The sequence below is a fragment of the Ammospiza caudacuta genome, chromosome 1, assembly GCF_027887145.1.
Source record: "Ammospiza caudacuta isolate bAmmCau1 chromosome 1, bAmmCau1.pri, whole genome shotgun sequence".
Taxonomy (NCBI): Eukaryota; Metazoa; Chordata; class Aves; order Passeriformes; family Passerellidae; genus Ammospiza; species Ammospiza caudacuta.
In genome coordinates this window covers 51239986-51259691 of record NC_080593.1, presented here as the reverse complement: position 1 = coordinate 51259691, position 19706 = coordinate 51239986, and the positions used below count along the sequence as shown (strand labels likewise).

The following is a 19706-nucleotide window of genomic DNA, read 5'->3' as shown; positions in this document are numbered from 1 at the left end:
ATGGGTATCAGAATCCAGTCCTTGGCAATGCTCATGCTCGCACCCCTGAACCAATGTTTTGCTGTTCCCATAATTTGTCCCAGAAATAATAGCCATAGAATGTTTCATCTTTCTTATGGTGTCAGTATCACAGAAAAAGTGCCAGTCAATATATACAATTTGTAGGTGCTTACACTTAGTGATTGTGTTTTTAGCTTATTTTTAAAAACTTAGAATACTATTATTGCTTTGGTTTGGCGTGCTTATTGTCCTTTGTCATGATGGTACATGTCTTTTTCATTTTGACAATCATGGAGAGATCTCCTGTTTCTGGAGTTTAAATAAAAAGGGGGGGGGGTTGCTTCATACTTGAAATAGAATTTACATAATAATAAGCGTGTGGTGAAAATAGGTGCCTGAAAATGTTAACAGCTGACCAATACTGAGAAATTGTTTGCCTGTTTTCCCCTTTTCTCCAGCATGTATCTTCTGAATTTCTTCATTCTTTTACCTATCATTTTACATGATTATTTTTTCTGTCTTGGCTGTCTCTCTCTGACTCTTCTTTTAGATTCTGTCTGCACTTTATTCTCCCACAGGATACCACTGGATGTTACAAGCACACACTTTCTTTTACCCAGCGGCTCTGTAGGAAGTAGGACATCTGCCTCTGCAGCATTTGCTTCTGTATTATGCTAAATGTCTTTCAGAACACAGCCATGAATGGGTGTCAAACTGGGCTGTCCTGCAAGGCAAAATGAAGCCTTGAGAGGCTGCTACTGGCTCATGCAGAGACTTTGTAATTGAATGTTCTACATCATTTCACACAGTTCCAAAGTCTCATTTGTTGCAGTTTACATGGTAATTTAAAATATTAGTGGAGGGCAAGGCACTTGCAAACTGGCCAAAAAGGGCTGCTTGAACCATGTCTTTGATAGGAAGGTGTAGAACTTGTATGGGTGACTACAACACTGCCCTCCAGCAGGAAAGGCAAAAACCAGCAATGCCAATAAGCATGACATACCCAGAGTTTCTTCACATTAGGGGTAGCCCAAACTGCACAGAATGTCTGTAACTATCTGAATTTCTGTCACTGTGGTGGCAAAAAGGAGAAAAATAAATGAGAATTTCGGTGGGGAACAGATCTTCAGTATAATGAGTTAGATATCAATGTCTAGAATATGAATCATACAAACAAGATCTCAGTTTAGCATTTGTGTCTTTTTGTTTGTATAAAAGCATGGATGTTAAGCTCCATATTTTGGAGCCAAATATTTGTAACATGTAAATTACCTCATTCCATTAAGATCAATGAGATGCTGTGAAAGCACAAAGATTTGGACATACAGTATCTAAGGGAAGCCTCTTGTGTCACTGTACTTTATGGTGTTTCTATAGCTTGTCATGATTCCCTGTAGCAGGCAGTGAGATCAATGTACTGGTGTGTGATTTAGCAGCAAGTGTGTAAGGGATGTGGATTTATTTCTCTTCACATCTTTAAAAACTTTGAAATGAATGCTGATTTCAGCATTGAAGCTGTATTCAAGGCCTCAGGCAATTACTTTTTAATCAGTATTTGAAGAACTCCTTTTCCACCTCAAGGAACATTTTTATGAATGCGGAAATGTGCAGGTTTCTCCAGGCAATAAAAAGCCATTAGAATCAGGAGTGAGGGATGCTGCAGGGTAGAGTAACAATTCTGACATTTCTGAGGAAACTTCATTTATTGAAACCTAATTTATACAAGATCACAGGAGTCATTACAGTGATGCTCTAAACAGGAAGGTATTTTTTTGTGAATGAAAATCCCAGACCACTAAAAGAAGTTTATTAATCGTCTCACCATTAAAGATGATACAGTCCCATGTAGTTCTGTGGGCACATAGATTACCACGTGGAATCCCAAATCAGTTCAGATTTCTGTAGTCCATACGTACAAATAGGCAAGTAGAGCATAGATTAGGAGTTCTTAAAATACAATATAACTATTCTGAAGAAATTAGATTTTACACCATTGAGCTCAAAATAATCCCCTATTTTGCTTTTCAATTAACATAAAATTGCATTACTTTACTTATATTATGCATACTAACCCAGGGATTTTCTGTGTTGGATGGGAGATTTAAAAGTGCTAGCCAAAAGTAAGATCTGTGGATTGTATAAAACCAAATGTCTTTGGTTGCTCAATGGGATACAGAATGTTTTCATTTAATATGAGAGAAGATCACATAAATACAAAAAAATCAATAAACAACTTGTTAACCTTAGTCAGGGGACAAAAAAAGGAGAGTAAATAACCCATGCACTCTGCTTAGAAACCAAGTAAATTCAAAGTGCATTGAACTAAGATGATAAAAAATATCTTGTGTTAAGAAAGTCCTTTAACATTTTGTGACTATATTAGTTCACACTTAAATAAAAGGTAGTTATAAACAATATTTTTCAAAATTTATATATTTTAACTCAAATTTCCTAATATTTAAGTTTTTTAAGTTTTTAGACCTTAATATAAGGGTATGAGTGTATGTAGTTCATAGATTTTTCACATTGGCTTTTCATTATAAAAATCTGACTTTTTTTTAAAATTTGTTACACGTTTGTTTAATTATTATCACTTTGTTTACAGAAGGATATTTCCCCCTGGAGAAAAGAAAATCATCTTTCCAAATTCTAAAAGCTTAGGCTAGTCAAATCTAAGATAAGATACAAAGCCAAAAAATCTGTCTAGTTTCTTTAACATCAAATAAATTAGTTTAAAATTACAACTCTTAAATATGATTATATAATTTGGTAGGATAAATATTTGAGCTTATTTCTTGTGCAGTAAGGAAAAGAACATTTGCAGTCATTTCTGTCTAGAGGGATAAAAATCTGCAGGCATTGCACAGAACTGTATCAAATGTCAGAAAGAGTGATAAACAAAAATAAAAGGCAAACAAAGCTCTAGACATCCTGACATTATGTGAGATTAGCATAATGTTGACAGTTTCAAATTTAGTTTCAAATACACTAAGCCTTTGAGCCACGAGATTTGTTTTCAAAGATTTCGCATTTCTCAACAGGTCTTCACCTGATGCGTAATCCCCCAGTTTCTGCACTGTGAAATAGAGAACAACTGTTGAGATCTCCTTTAAAATGCTCCAAAAGCTAATCTGTAATAGAAAGAGCTTTATAGAAGACTAATATTTTAAAATAAGTCTGAGTTTGAGTTCTATATTCTATTAGCGAAACCAGAAGTTGAAGGAACCATAATAAAACAAGAAGACAAATGAAATATGTTGTCAGTAAGAAGGACAGCAGGATGGGGACTGGTGGAGTAAAGTTCCTCCCACTGTAAGTAAAGATCAGGTTCATGACCACTTGAGGAACCTGAATGTACAGAAGTCTATGGCACTTGATGAGATGCATCCCAGAGTCCTGAGGGAACTGGCTAGTGTAATGTCAACAAGACACTGTCCATGGTATTTGAGTAACCTTGGCATTCAGGTGAAGTCCAAGGTGACTGGAACAAGGGAAATGTACGCCTCTTTAAAAATGTAGAAAGGAGACCCCTGGGAACCACTGACCTGTCAGTCTCCCCTCTGTGCCTGTGAAGGTCATGGAATAGATCCTCCTAGAAGCCATGCCAAGGAACATGGAGGAAAAGAACACGATTCAAGACACCAGCATGGCTCCACCACGGGCAAGACCTGCCTGACCAACATAACACACTTCTCTAATGGCGTGACTGCATCAATGGAAAAGGGAAAAGTGATAGATTTTATTTATTTGTTTATTTATTTATTTATTTATTTATTTATTTATTTATTTCTGCAAAGCCTTTGACAAGGTCCTGAACAATGTCCTTCTTTCTAAACTGGAGAGAGATGGATTCAATGAGTGCATTATTTGATGGACAAGAAAGCGATTGGGTGGTCACATCCAGAGGTCACATCCTAGTGGTCCACTTGGAGTCAACAGTTTAGAGTCCCAATGGACACCTGTGACAAGTGATGTCACTCAGGAGCCCAGATTGGAACCTGTGTTATTTCATATCTTCGTTAATGACACAGACAAAGGGATGGAGTGCACCTACAGCAAATTTGCCAGTGACACCCAGCTGAGTGGTGCAGCTGCCACACCTGAGGGAAGGGATGCCATCCACAGGTATCAGCAACCGGCCCCGTGGGAACCTCATGGGGTTCAACCAGACCAGGGCAAGGTGCTGCACCTGGGTTGGGGCAAGCCCAGTACCAGCACAGGCTGGGGGATGGGCAGAGGGGGAGCAGCCCTGGGGAGAAGGCCCTGGGGGTGCTGCTGGATGAGAGGCTGGACATGACCCAGCCATGGGCACTCACACCCAGAGACACAAACGTGCCCTGGGCTGCCTTCAAAGCAGCGTGGGCACAGGGGTGAGAGAGGGGATTCTGCCCCTCTGCTCCTCTCTGGTGAGAGCCCACCTGCAGGGCTGCATCAGCTCTGGGGTCCCAGCACAGGAAGGACATGAATCTGCTTGAGCAGATCCAGAGGAGGCCAACAAGATCACTAGTGGGACAGAGCATCTTTTATAAGGAAAGCCTAAGTTTTCCTCATTGAGTTTTTCAGCCTAAGAGAAGGCTTCAAGGTGACATAATTGCACCTTTTAAATAGCTACAGAACTGCAGAAATGATAAAGTACTACAGGAAAGATGGAGAGGGTTTATAATCGCATGTAGGGAAAGAACAAGGGGGAATGGCTTCAAACTGAGAGAAGGTTGGTTTTGATTAGATATTAGGAAGAAATTCTTCACTGTGAAGGTGATGAGGCACTGCAACATGTTGCCAGAGAAATTGTGGATGCCCCATCCCTGGAGGTGTTCGAGGCCAGGTTGTCAGGTATCTTTGCCCATGCCAAGGGGGTTGGAACCCTTGCAACATAAATCATTCTATGGCTCTAAATGAATGTGTCAGAAAAAGGCACTTGAGAATTTTCTTCTCTGACTTGAAGCTCTCTTCAAATCCAGCTTTGAGTAATTTTTGTTCTAAAGTTAATGAAGACTGGAAGAGGACATTAGGGAAGGAGGATTGCTGATAATGTAGGATTTTCTTATATCTTACTGATGGGAAGCTTGATTTTCCTTATTTATTTTTACTTCTAATTCCTATATGAATGCTTTGGAATTCAAAATCATGGGTTTTGTTTTAAATATAAAGAAGCCATTAAAACACAAAAACAAACAAGTAAACAAAAAACTATGTTGAACTGAAAATAAGTGATGATACTTCTTTAGGAGTACATGAAAATAATTTACAATGCAAACCAAACCTTTTCCAAAAAGAATTTGTCAACAGTTCAAGATTTGTCAGTCTTGCCGACTTATTCTTATATTCAATATAGAATTGGGGGAGAGAAAAATGGCAGTCTGAACTCTGTTAAAATGCTTTGTGTGTTATTTAATGACCAAAATAACAAATCAAGTTTCCCCTTAAGTCACCTCTTAGGTCTGTACTTGCAAAGCAGTCAGCCTTCTCTTTTCTCCTCTGGACTGGACTCCATGCAAATCTGATAATTCCATAGTGAATGCCCTAAGAAAGTTGTGAGATATAGGGTATAAGACATAGTCTGGTTGGTAGGCTGATCTATAAAGGAACAGATATGGGAAATACATCTTTTTGCAAGCTGATAATCTTCTATAGAAAAATAAAATTATTTCAAGTGAAAAAGTTTTATCACTATAGTGAAAAAAAGAACTTTAGCTTGAGAAATGTCATTTCAGTTGAGTTGTTTTGGTTGGAGCTGTGGGAAATATTGTGTTTTGTCATTCAAAAAATTATATTGCTATTATGTTTATATTTTTTTAGGTATTTTTGTAGAAATGTACAAGTTCTGAAGTATCATTCTAAATCCTTTCAGTCACTTCTCAAAGACTATTTATTTGATCAACACAAAAGCTTTCTTTGGCAGATCTACATAAAATATCAGCTACCAGAAGAGCTCCTCCCAGCATCAATTATGACCATTAACAAATCTCTTGGAGATCATGCCTCTTTGAGATCCAAAGCTGTTTTTCTGGAGTTTTTCAGCACTGATAGGTAGCAGATATCTGTGTGTTATTGAAGCTTGCTTTCTCAAACTCATCTCTACTGCTCTTTTTATTAAAGCAGAAGTAGAAATTATTTAAAATTACTTAGGAGGGCATAGTAGGAAAAAGACCCACGAAGCTATTATTAGTAAACACTATCAAAATAATGCTATTATATGACCTGTTTACTGATAATATTACTTCAGCCACGGGCTGTCTGCTTTTTCCTAATCCAGTTTATGCCTCTACTGAAATAATGGCAAATCATATTTAGAAGGAAAATTATCTCAAAATTACTAAAGAAACCCATCTTAGAAACTTTTTTTTTTACCATTTCTTGAGAGAAGTAATATGTAAAAGATAAAAAACAGGCTCCTTTTTTGTGCAAATTGTCTTTGGCATACAGAGGTTAAAAATTGTCACAGTTTCATACAGGCAAAGTTATTGCATAGACTTTGCAGTAAGTCGTCTTATCTGCAAAAAATACTGATTGATTTCCACGAATTTAAATTTGTAGATAAAATATGGTCAAAAGTACCACACAGGTATGGACAGTGTGAATTTTGAACATTACTGCTAAGTTCAGTTATCTCATCTAGGTCCTGATTTATCTCTGTAATGATATTGTTCTAAAAATAGTACTGGCAGCGGATGTAAGGATATCATAATGTTTCATCTTAGATACTCAAATCTGAAATACGGACTTTTTTAAAAAACAAAAAAAGAATCTCTGTATCTTCTCAATGAAAACAATCTGTCCTTTGTTTTTGATTGCAGGTATATGGAAAAAACATGCAGAATAACTAATAAAGAAAAACATGGTTAGTTCTAAACAGGTTTAAAGAAAAAAAATTTCAAATAAGAGGTAATTGAGTTAAATGCCTTGGTAATTCAGCTGCAGGTTGTCAGATCCTAGTAGTGAATTCCACCTGCAAAACTCTTAAATCTCAATATTTAACTCAGTGAGGTACTAGGAAAGGCTTAGAGCATGAAAGTAAGTAAGTCTTACTCAGAGTGGCACTGCATCTGTGTCTCATGTGTTACATGTTGAACATGAGTGGGTTTTTGTCAGTCATACAGCAAGTAGAAAATGGCAAAATTATTTTCCATTTTCTCCAAAATAAGGGTTTTTTTTCATGCACACAGTTGTAGAACTTCAAGGACTTGCTCTCATTCTTTCATCCACAAACAGCATCAGCAACAAACAAAGGCTGTCTCATCAAAGCAGACATCCATAGTAACAAATCTGTTACAGATTTCATACTACCTACCCAACAAAGCAGACCATAACTATTTAGGGTGGTATTTGAGCTGGGGAAGAGTGACAAGTAGGAAGTAAAATCTTATGCCTTCGGCAAGCAATTCCTAAATGTAAGAAGAAGTATGAGTAACATCCTCAAATGCAAATGGTGTCATTTTGTGGCATGCTCTGTTTATACACTTAGAACTCCCCAAGGTTGTTACTGAAAAATGCATAATACTTTTACTAAAACAAATACAGAATCCAAGCAGACTGCAAAAATTATACTAAATTCTTTAAATATTACAGAGTAAGAAGCTCTTTTCCCAGTGTTTTCATGCTCAAACTTATCCTTCCCTGCTGCTTCATAAACTGTGTAATAAGTAGGAAAATTGAGGAAAACTGTGGTTAGTCATTCTCTGCTTTGGTCTAAACAAAACTCTGCTTTTGAAGTTTTTTCAGAGGATAAGTATGGAGCATCTGTAGATATTATTAGAACTAAGATATATCTACTTTAAATTGGTATAATATCAGAGTGCATTAAAACTTTGATCTTTGAAAAGAGATTTACCTAAGGTGAGGTTTTCCTGCCAAAGAATAACTGGGAAACTCTAGCTATCTGTGTTTTTACTTTGGCATACTATTGAGGTCTAGCACAGAGAGCTTCAAGGCTTTCCATAAACCAGTTAGATTTTTCTGTTTTTTTCCTGAAGAGTCAGTTCATGAAAGCCAGAAGTCTGTTTTTGTTCTAAAATCCCTCATATCTAATTTATACTGCACCAGTGTAAACAGAAATTTAAAAATTGAGATGATTCAAAACTTTTTGGCTTCATTTCTTCATGTAAATCTAGGGATCTGAGACATTCTGAGATTGAAAAAGTTTTCAAATACTCAGTTTTCCCAAAGGCAATATTGTTACTCACCCATTCTTCCCAGTAGCTTTGATAAACTACATAGACTGTAATGAATCACATAGTCAGATTCAGTCTGTCTTGGCTCTGTAATAGAAGTGTTACCACCAGGGGTACGTCTAACATACTGAATCTTTGAATGCTGCTGATTAAATTTACCTCCATATTATTGGATGTTAAGAAAAGCTTGAGTAACGTCTCTCTTTGTAGAGAAAATAATTAAAAATAGGTGTTTTCTAAATGAAATATTCTCTAAACATTTGAGAAATATCTTTAGATAGGGGACATTTTTGTACTTCTGCTTTTATACTACTTCTTTTGTTCTGCTAATCCTTTAGGGATATCTCTAGTGCCCTGTTCTGAAGCACTCAGCGAAGTATTTTTCCAGAGGTGCTTTCTATTTCAAATACATAGAAATTTATCCATTTCAGTCAGCCTTTATCCAGCTTCACTAATCAATATCTGAAAATGAAAAGCTAAAATTATATTTGGAATTTTTAATACTTTTTATTTCAACTTTACAAAATAGGAGATTTGAACATTTTCCTATTTATTGGATTAGTTTTTTGTGCACTGGCCATAGATAGAAGTAACATGAAATTGAGAGCCTGGAGTGTGTAATTATACCAGAATCCTACAGTAATAAAGGAACATACTAGAGACATAGGTTTCAAGGATAATAAACTTAATTCTTCCCTCTTCTTCTCTCTATACTCTTATTTTTGCTACTGGAACTCTGATTAATTATTAGAAAACTAAAGTGGTTGTGCTCTCCTTCTCAGGTGATAATTAAATTTGTGTTTAAAATGTAACACTTCTCCAAATAATCTTGAGCAACTTCTTGGTTTAATTAATAGACACACAGTATGTGTTGGTATGATTGAAGTTCCATGAAGTTCCATGGCAGATTTTCTGTTCTTTTGTCTCATTCTTCCCCCTCAATTTTTGAATATTTATAGGAAACTGTTGGATATTATTGACATATATTTTGATACTGAGGATCATGATCTCTGTCTCCCATACAGACTCTTAAAAAGGAAAATTAATTTCTTACACAGTATGATTCTCCTCTCTCTCTTGGCATGAAATTTCATCACATAGCCTTTCCTGTTCAGCTTGTGACCTGAATATAGATCTTCAAATACATAGGTTTGTTCATGAACAAACATCCCTGTTTTACTTAAACTGTACTAAGCAAAAGGTCAGATAAAGGTTACAGCAGGATTAAAGATTAATATCTGTAACATTGTATGCAGGACTTACAGACTGCTGAGAGAGAAACAAGAGGTTTTCATGATATCCTGGCAACCACATCCAGTGGATCAAATGGGTTGTCAGTCAAATATTGGAAGGTTTATGGTTTGATTCTAAGTATATATCAATATATAGATATTTGCATAAATAGATAAAGAATGATTATAAACAGATTTTAATGAGACTATCTACACTATTTAAAATTCATAGTTGGATTCACTATATCCTTTTTCTCCTGTCTCTCTCCTCTCTTCTAAGAATGTAATTACAATGTTAAAAGGTAGAAGAGAAGAGAAAATGTTTGAGTGGTTTGGGTTTTTTTTTCCCCCACACTAATTTGCATTTCAGCTTTTCATTTGTTTAGGGTATTGTTTGAACAACTACTTTCAATCACCTTTATTTGACAAATAATTTTATAGGATTAGAGTAAAACTAACAGTTTTAGACCATACCCTATGTACTTATGAGTTTTAAGAGCATTTGTACAATCTATAATGCCATTTGCTTGCTGCACAAAGAATTTGAACAAATATTAGCCAGAAATTATTTTAAGGCGTGTATTTTGGTGTTTGAGTGTATACATAAAATAATAAACTCTTATAACTTGTATAAATGTGTTAAACATAAAATGTACAGAGTGCCATTTTCAAGCCTTCTGAGTAGCTGCCTCTCATTATTTCACTTGAGATTCTTTGTGCTTCATAATTGTCAACACCAATCCACAGGTTAGAGGAAGAGAGAGGATTTTCCTGATACCTCCTTAAGAAAATTCCACTTTCAAACTCAAGCCAGAAGTATTCTTATAGTCGCTGAGAGTCTTCACAGTCACTGTTTCTCTTTAGAAAATGTATGATGAAAAATTTTAAATTCATATTGCTTAAAAGCTATCATATAGTCTTGAATATGGAAAGTATGCCATTAGGATTGATGAACCTCCATCTATTTGAATTTACATGAGGCAGAGATCTTCCAGTCATGCATCAGATATTACTTATAGCTGTATTTCTAGGGATTCCATTGCTTATCTCTGTTCTGTATAATGAATATCTTTGGCTCCAAGACACCAAAAAAAAATTTCAAGTTATGCTGATTTCTAGGAATTAAAATAACAAAAGAACCCCAAAAACTAAAAAAATACAAATCAAAGAAAAAACTGAAGAAATACAGTTAAACTACTATTTTTGCTTTGCTTGCTACTTCCTATGGATATATTTCTATCATAGAGAATCTCAAGAGGCTTTTCCACCTTGTGATGCTTTGAATAGAGGCATTAGAAAACTTGACCTCTTGAAGAAAATAATGGCTTAAAGAAGCATGTCCTGCTCTTTATTAGAAGGAATGGCTTTCAATGACTTAGAGTCTTACTTTCATTTCATAACTTTATCATTACTTCTCAAAATTGGCAGATTGGCAGAAGACAAACAGGAATTGATTAGTTTTACAATGAATATTTATTTCAGCTACAGCTGGAATAAAACCACTAGTGATTACATCCTTCTTTTCAAGATAAGGATGCACATATTAAACAGACAAATCTACCTCTAGGTAGATTTATGGGACGTACTTATTCAACCAGCTATGAATGGATTTAAAACTGGGTTTTATTTTGGGTTATAGCTTAGAAAAACATACATTTTTGAATAAACCAGATGCAGAATTCCCCAGAGGCGTTAAGAGGCTGTGTGTCTTCACAGATTTCTGTGGCTTTTTCTCCCCATTTGTTCCAGCAGACAAGTCACACTAGCATTTGCTGTGCAAACTTTTTGGATGATAATGATAAGAGTTCCCTGCCTTGATAATAGATGTTTGTTTGTGCCAAAGCACTTGTTTCAGAAGGCTCTGCTATGTTTCCCTCTCATTTCATGGGCTTGGTAAAAATGTCACATTTTGCTCAGGGCAAGGAGTGTTGCTGCTGAGGGAGGAGTGGAAGCTGTTCCACATTTGCTGATATCAAGCATTTGCTGATCAGCAGCCCTGCAGATAAGTTGAGGAGTTGTTGTACCCACACTTAATTCAGTACTGCAAAGGGGAGACAATATGTTTTCATTTTTAATTAATTTCCTGAAGTAAATGTGCCATTTAATTAGGTTTCATTTAGGTAGTTCTGTATGCAGTATTGTTGTTTTCAAACTGAAAGATTATTTGCCCACATATTGGTTGCAGATTATTGTTCACTAGATCTACCTTAACTAATATTTTGACCACTTGTTGATCAGCACAAACAATTTGTGAAATGAGACAGAAATATTCATAATGTCAAATACAGAAAAAATCAATTCATGATCATTGATCTTAGTCCAAATTGTTCTCAAAAATGTACTGCACACACAAATTTCTGAACTTTTCAATAAAGCTCAGATCTTACTTAATCGTTCTGTTACTAACACATAAAGCAGAGGGGAATCCAGCTCAGTATAAAAAAGATACATTGGATTTACTCTACTAAGAATGAAAAAATGCTGTCCATAAGCACATTTAAAGAGAATTAAGTCTTTTGCTAATGAGCTAGCACTTCTGCAACACTGCTGCAGGTGTAAAACCAAGTTAGTAGATTTTAATCTTTCTTTTCCCCTCCCCTGACCCATCCTGCCAGCTTTCTGTAAAAATAATTGGTGGAAATCCTTGCAAAACAATATCTGCTGCCCAGATGAGATCTTGGAGATGTAAATCAGTTATATTCATTCCCTGCTTGCAGAAGAAGCTTTGCCTTTTCTGACACTCAAGGTCAAAAATTATATTCCAGGATCCACTTATCTATTATCTGTTTATGGAGACACGTGAAGTTTTCACCAAGGATTAGTTTGGAAAGGTCTTTATTTAGTGTATTTTCCAAAAATGCATGCAAAATATATAAACTAACATTAATAAGCAGGTAGTGGATTCTGAAATGTGAAAATTTGCCTGTGTACAGAAGCATCCTACCCAAATGGGCAAAGTCATTAGAAATCTCATTGTAATTAAATTATTTTTATGGGAAGAAATACATAAGACAAAGTAATAAAGAGGAAGAGGAAAAGAACCCATAATGAAAAAAAATTTGAGCTTTTTTTGTGTATGGAGTACCTTCATGGCAATAAAAAAGAAAAATTAATTTAAAAAATTGGCATTTCCATTGATTATTATTGTATTTGTTATGATTATATTTGATGCAGTAGATAAAACAATGATGATAAAGCAATACTCTGCTGGCTTAGAAATCTAAGGAGGGAACTTGGAGGTGGCTGATTATGAAATATCTTGTCTCTCTCTTTGTGAATAGTGTTTTTTATGTCACAGGCTATTCTCTTCCTGTTTTTATTCAGGGCAAGAAATGGGAAAAAAAGTGAGTGAATTTTGCTTAAGGAATTAATTTCCAAAGGCACATACAAAATGAGCAACAAAAGGCATTACAAGGATAGAATACCATATTAAAACACTGAGATATGTTCTATTTCTGTTCTCTTTCCTTATTATAAATACCTAATAAATATGAGTCAAGTGAGTTCCATACATGTTTTTATTATCATCCTATTTGGTTTTTTATTCATTTAGTATTACATTATGTGTGTGCAACTTTTTAGTGAAATAGAAGATGATGAAGAAAAGAAATTAAAGCAGATCTGAGTGAGGAAGGAAAATGGCTGAAAATGGTATCCCTGAATCCAAAGAGCACATTTCCCAAAGCTGATGGCAAGAATAAGACCAGTTCCCTGTGGTTTGTTTCCATGTACTGCTCGTGCCATCAGCTTTACCTGTTTTTTCTCCTTACATGAGTGGAAGGATTTTAAATGCATCCAATCACTGGAAGAACATGCATGCAGACAGAAGTGTCTCATTCACAAATCAGAAACTGGTATAATTGTGTGGAATTTTGTTAGCACTATTTTACCCTGGACAAGCATGCATAATTAATTGTAGCTGTTTTAAACAGACATATTTCCATTGGTGCCAGGGAATGAAAGACAGGATCTGCCCCACTGTGTTAATGGCAGTCACTGTTTTCCCCCTGACAATTATGTGACGCCAAATTAAAGTGACAGACCAGAAATGTGCGCAGACCCAGTTTTGTTTCAGGTTCTTTATCTGAAGACCTTCCCAGTCTTGACTAGCCACTGTGACTTACGGTTTTCAGTCCAGGTGTTGAGAAACTATGCTGATTATCCTGTCTGTTGAAAAGGTATGCTGAAGCCTGGAGATGAGATTCTTCATTTCTTTTCAAGTGAACAAATTTTAGTGGGTGCTTCTAAACATCCTATTATTTCCTCTTCTTAGGGAATGTCTGGAAAGCTTGATGTACTCTCATTCAGAGAAGCAATTTTTGCTGATAAATCCAAAAGAAGTTTTGGTTTTTTTTTTTTTGGTTTTTTTTTTTTTTTATAACAGTCCCTGAAAGTCCACAGATAAGCTAACAGATTTATATAACTCAGAGTGCTTTGACATAAAGAAATGTGTAAGTACTTACTGTTGCTGCAGTGGTGTTCAAACATCTGCGTGCTGGCTCTGTGTGCCATGAGATGTAAGGTGTAAGATGTAAGATGCTCAGTTTCTGTGAATGTTCATTTTTACTTGCTTAGAATCTGCCAGTTATTATTTTACAGACAGTTGTCCACAAGGACTGTGCTTGAAATCATCAGGTTTTCATATACAGCCATGCAGTCTTGGACATTTTAGTCACTTTTCACTTCGCATAAATTTGACTTGATGACTGGGGAGGTCAAAACGTACATGCAGAATTCTTAGTGCTCTGTGCCATTCAGTGTCTGGAACTGGATTTGGGGAGGTTTTGTACTTATTTGGAGATGGAGGAAGAGAAATCTGAACACTCAGAGGTTTCATCTACTCTTCTTGTATGGATAGATGTCAAAGACAGAAAAAGATATTTTAATCATATCCTGTCAGTTTAAATGTAGGGCTTTTTATGCCCTGTTTTTCTGGGAAAATACATATAGTACTGCACCACACAATCACGTTAAGTACCACACAGAAAAACCTGCAAAAGCTGTTGCCGTGGTCTAGATTTTGAGCAAATAGCCTAGCAAGACATTTTCATTTTCAAAAGTCAAACCTGCCATTATATTTATGGCTTTGTTTAGATTCTTTTTTTTTTTTCTTTTTGTACATCTCCATCTAGAGTTTACAAAGAAAATAGACCTGCTGTGATGTGAACCCCAAAGGAAAGATACACTGTGTCTGTAATACACTGAAATGTCAGGAAATCATTTATTGAGCTACTGGTGCCTTTAGAGGCTGGCTATAATTTGCTTTGCTGTCTGATAATGTGTGTGTTTGTAGATCAATTATCTCAAGAGCTCTTTGGAGCCATAAGGTCATCTTTAGCATATTTGTCAGATACTTCTGTGCAGAGATGCCAAGTAGCACATTTTTCTTCCTGAACTTAGTAGAACATCTCTCAAAGTAAGTGAGCAAAGAGATTATCTGGTCATGGCAGTACTCTCAATGCTAAAGCTTTGACATACCTTTAACATATTTATATATGTATATATTGTGAACAAATTATGGAAAAAGTTTTACCTTAAAAAAAAAAGTAGCATGTGGTTTCTTTCAGATTGGTGATTGGTAATTCACTTATGAGCACCTTTATTCAAATACCAGTATTTTAATCATGACTGCATCCAGATGGACAGAAGCCTTTTGTGACACCAGCATAATTTCTCTCAGTGGTGCAAGGCTGAATAGATATTCTGGAAGGAGTCCCATCTTTTATGTTGAGAACAGGACTTGTGACTGTCAGCATAACTTGTTTTCTCTTAGGACAGTAGTATTCTTTTCTATTACCTGCTTGAAATTAAAACTTGAAATTTTTGTGGAGATATTTAAATTTAAAAGATAAGGAAAAACTGAATTTGGAGAAAAGATTGCATAATAGTCATTCCATGTGATCTAAAGACCATGGACCATATGTGAAGACCATGTAACATGAAGAACATGTTAATAGACTCTCCTGGTGCATAATTTCTGGTTTGATTTTTTTTTCCTGAAAGATTTTTGATTCAAGACTTCCAAATATTTTCAAGGGGATGGGAGAAGGGGAACAGAAAACAAAGCATATTTCTGGTTATAGAAATCTAACTTTGGAGTTTCCAGTTTCAACTCGTTCACAGTATGTTTTATGTATATTTATGGAGGCCACTGAGGGAAAAACAATATCTTGTTTTGGATCTTTAAAGCCTGATGCAGCTAACAGCTAATTTCTTTGATGTCCTTGGTGTGTTGAATTTAATTTACCAAAAGCAAACTAATATGAAATAGTAAAATCATTATTAAAGTGGAAATAAAAATAAATTATTAGAACATACCAACAGAGGAAAATAAAGCAGATAACGTCTAAGTTTCTGAGATGTTTCTCGTTTTAATTACATTAATCCTAATTGCTATTAGACTGGTGATGGGACAGTAGCAGGTAAGTTTAGAGAAGGGAAAGATATGGAAATAAGTTCATGCAATCCAAATTGATACCATACAAATGGACTTTATTTGTAAAACTACTCATTCAATGTACCTAGGAAAATATTTTCAATGTGTATTTGTAAGTTTCATAATTATGCAAGTAATTCCAATTTTTTTTAGTTTTTACTCTTTTTATCTGTTGTTTGTTTAAAACTTTAATTGCTTGTGTGTAGGGGGATAGAATATAGGAAAATAAAGATAGTGTAGAAAGTAATCTTACCCCTAAGGAGTTGCAGCTGGGCCAATTGTCAAAGATTAGCAACAGGCCTGACTTTACCAGGCCACAGCTGTAACCAACGAGAAGCAGAGTGCTATAACAGAGTGGGGTGGCTGGTTGAGAAGGGAACTGCAGTCAGTTGGTTACTTTGTGTAGAAGAAAGAGTCAGTGCTCTGAGGAGATGACCATGAGAAACACCAAGAGTGTATGAAGCTTTTGTGAGAAGGAGACAACACTATGAAACCCCTACAATAAGGTGACAACATATGTGCATGACTTTTATGTAAGTTTTGCATGAATTTTTAAGTCCTGAGAGTTCACATTCAGAAAGAATTGGCGCTGTCACCATCTGAGCAATATTTTTTTCTGGAATATTGTATTTGTCTTAACATGGAGCAGAGACGATGCTTAAAAGTTTTAATCAGGGAATTTAGATTTTTGGGAACAGAAATCCTAATCCCAAACTTGTTCTCCTTTTGGAGATGAGTGATATCACAAATTCCAAACACAGCAGGAGATTTTGTTTTATGACTAATTAAGTTCATAGTTCAACCACCCTGGTTTATCTCCTTTAATGTCAACCAAACTTCGCCTCAGAAAAAATTTGTAGCTAGATAAAAATTTAATTCCATTTGGGAATGCAAACAAGCGCAGGGAAATGGTGGTTTTCTACATGCAGGTGAAGGTAATTCTAATTTGCTCATTAAGTCAATATATCAGTTTAAATTGTCTTTGGGATTCTATTTTCAGTGATTGGGAACACTGGGAGCCAAGACATGAGTAGAATGGTCACAATGAGTGCATGAAAGCAAGAATCTTAAGATTCACCAGGATAATACTCCTGTATGTATGGGGTTTTTCTTAATTGAACCTTTCCCTTTTTTTTTCAGCTCAGATACTCTGGGTTGCTAGTGCACAAGCATACTAGGAAGCTCAGCTTTCAACATAAATTTTAAAGAGAATGAAGCATTTTTAATAAATGTAGATTTTGAGGGGTTTAGGACTTTTTGTTCATTTTTCCTTCTTACTGTTGCTTTTAATTATTTTGAAATTTCCTCTTATGCTTAGATATTTTCTGCTCATAAAAAATTACTGACTTAATCCCTGCATTGCTTAAAAAACCACTGAACATTCTGTAGTTAGGCATTGAAACAGAAATTAGATGTCTTAGATTAAAATGCCAAGCCAGTATTGTAATGAGTCATGTTTGACTTAGGCTTTTTTTTTCTTTCTAAGTGTATATTGGGCCATCATCCCTGCCTTTTTGCTTTATCTTGTTCCTATAATATCCACCTGAAAGGGCAAATCAATATACATATGCATTAAAAAAAAAAAACAAACATGTAGTTAATTAAAGCTATACGAAGTTTTAATGCCACATACATTCTTTTATCAGCAGTGCTATCTCTGCCCATTTTATCATTCCTGCTGGGGGCTTTTTAGGTACAACAAAAAATATTGCTTGTGGCTTTTTCTCATGCTGATCATGAATTCAATGGGGATCAGCTCCTGCCAGTAAAGGCTGCATATTTATGCTATTGATTTGTGAGGGAAGGAAGCTGAGGGCTGTTTGTATTGTGCTATAAAATTAATAAATAATGATTCATTAGAACAGCATCCTGCAGCTCACCAGTGAGCAGTAATTTGGTGTGAGGGTTGTATTTCTATTTTCTACTCTAAATGTGCTTGAGATACCCCAACAGGGGAGCATTGCTGTTGCAGTAGCTGTGAGCACTGTCCTAGTCTATGTCCTTTGGGATTTGCTCTCTTTTGAGGTGGGGAGGTGGAGCAACAGAAAGCAGGCAGGCAGCATGTCTCTTGGGGTACTTCACTCTCCAGCAAAACTGTGGGAAGACTTGCGCATATATGTACTGGGAATCCTGAGGTGTCAGGAGAGGGCTGAGGTGCCCTTATCTTTGTCGGATAAGTTAAGGAAATCATCTTGAGTCAATCTCATTTACCTGTGTTTTTGACCACAGGTAAAATGCACTGGAGACCATTAACCTGATATTGCTATGCAGTATGAAGTTAGGAAAAAAAAGGACGCAACAATCTCCCATCCCCAGAAAAAAACAGTGCTCCCTGTTCCAAACTATCTGATGGTGCTATAATTGCTTGTTATTCAGAAATATTTCATTCTTTGGGGACTGTTTGGGCAATGATGGCACCCATCCTTAATAGAACACTAATTCAGTTCTTCCTTAGGAAGAATTTAACTGGCATAGAGTATAAAAATCTGATCTTCAAGGCCACAACTGGGAAGTGTTCAGGAAGCATTATAAAATATATTGAAGCTGAAGGAACATTTACAGTATGTTTTAAATTTGGCTGTATTGGAAACCTATTTTAACTCATTTTTGAACCCTCATAGGATTTGTGAACATTAACACCAATGTGGTCTTCCAGAGTGTTGTGTGGTAGTTTCACTCATTTCACCAATTACTACCTCCTTTAAACACAGAAACAATAAATAGACTGAAGTATTTAAGTGGTGGCAAAGTCACATAAAGTAAATGTGAAAGCATTGATGTGCTGAAAGTGGTTTGTATTAGAATAGATTTGATATTCATACGACTGAAAGATCTTTAAGATCACCCTGACAGGGCAGAAGGGAGACCTGTTTTTAGAGGACAGTACCAACTATGGATTGAAAGGCTTTAGATATTCCAGTGGTTTTAATTCAAAGAGATGAGTTTAGATGCACAGTGTCTCATGTCAGCCTTTACATGAAATGTGCCTGCAGGCACTGGCCTTGTGGTAGACCAGAGCTAAAGTTTAAAAATTAATGAATAGAGGGAAAATGTAGTGATATACAGTAGGTGTGCATACATCAAAACTAATAGCAACACTGTGACTTGTTAAGATTGGCAGGTTCATTGTTTAAAGAATCAACCTTTGATACCTGACCAGTTTCAGCGACATTTAATTTATTTTTCAGCAATATTTTCTCTAGTCTCCTTCTAGACTATGAACAATATAACTTACACCCTTCTGAATTTCAGTGCAATTCATCCTTGCTAATTATTCCTTGCTGGTGGCTTTGGAAGATAGACAGGAGAGTGAATTGCTAGTACAGTGTGTCACTACAGAATAAACAGAGCAGAAGGAGGGAGACAGATTGTGGTGCAACAATGGCCAAATATTTACATTTTCTGCAGCAAAGCATAGCACAGAGGAGTCATCTTCTCAGCATGAGAGCTTAATCTAGAAACTGGATCTTTTCCATGTAATTGAGAGACTACCACTGATAGGGAAGGTGACCACCTTCACTTTCCTGTTTTATTCGTAAAATATTTGGGGTTTGGATTTTTCATTCTGTCATTTCTGCAGGTTTTCAAGAATCTGATTCCTGTGATGAGCCGACAGTTTGGAGAGTAGATAGGAACTTCACAGAAGCCCTACATGCTTTTCTTAATGAGAAAAAAAGACTGCTTTGAATTTTGCAGTGTAGTGGAGTAAGCTATGTTGATGAGGCATTGATGGAAAAGAAAGGTTGGGAAAATTGCCAATGGAATTTCAGGTACTGGTACAGATAAACTAAATTTGATATGAAAGGGACAGCAAAGAGAAATATAAAAAAGGAAGGAAGGAACAAAATTACTGCTATATAAATGTAT

At 35.8% G+C, this 19706-nt stretch overlaps 1 protein-coding gene and 1 long non-coding RNA gene across 2 annotated transcripts in view; both read left to right on the top strand.

Annotated features, from left to right (window-relative positions):
- The window catches only part of CNTNAP2 (contactin associated protein 2), a 1023368-nt gene that overhangs the window by 237835 nt on the left and 765827 nt on the right, over positions 1 to 19706 (top strand). The gene's annotated exons all lie outside the window — the stretch shown is intronic.
- Positions 16228 to 19609, top strand: LOC131554583 (uncharacterized). Its single transcript, XR_009274401.1, has 3 exons — positions 16228 to 16372; positions 16840 to 16932; positions 19420 to 19609. It is a non-coding gene; the product is annotated as an uncharacterized LOC131554583 (long non-coding RNA).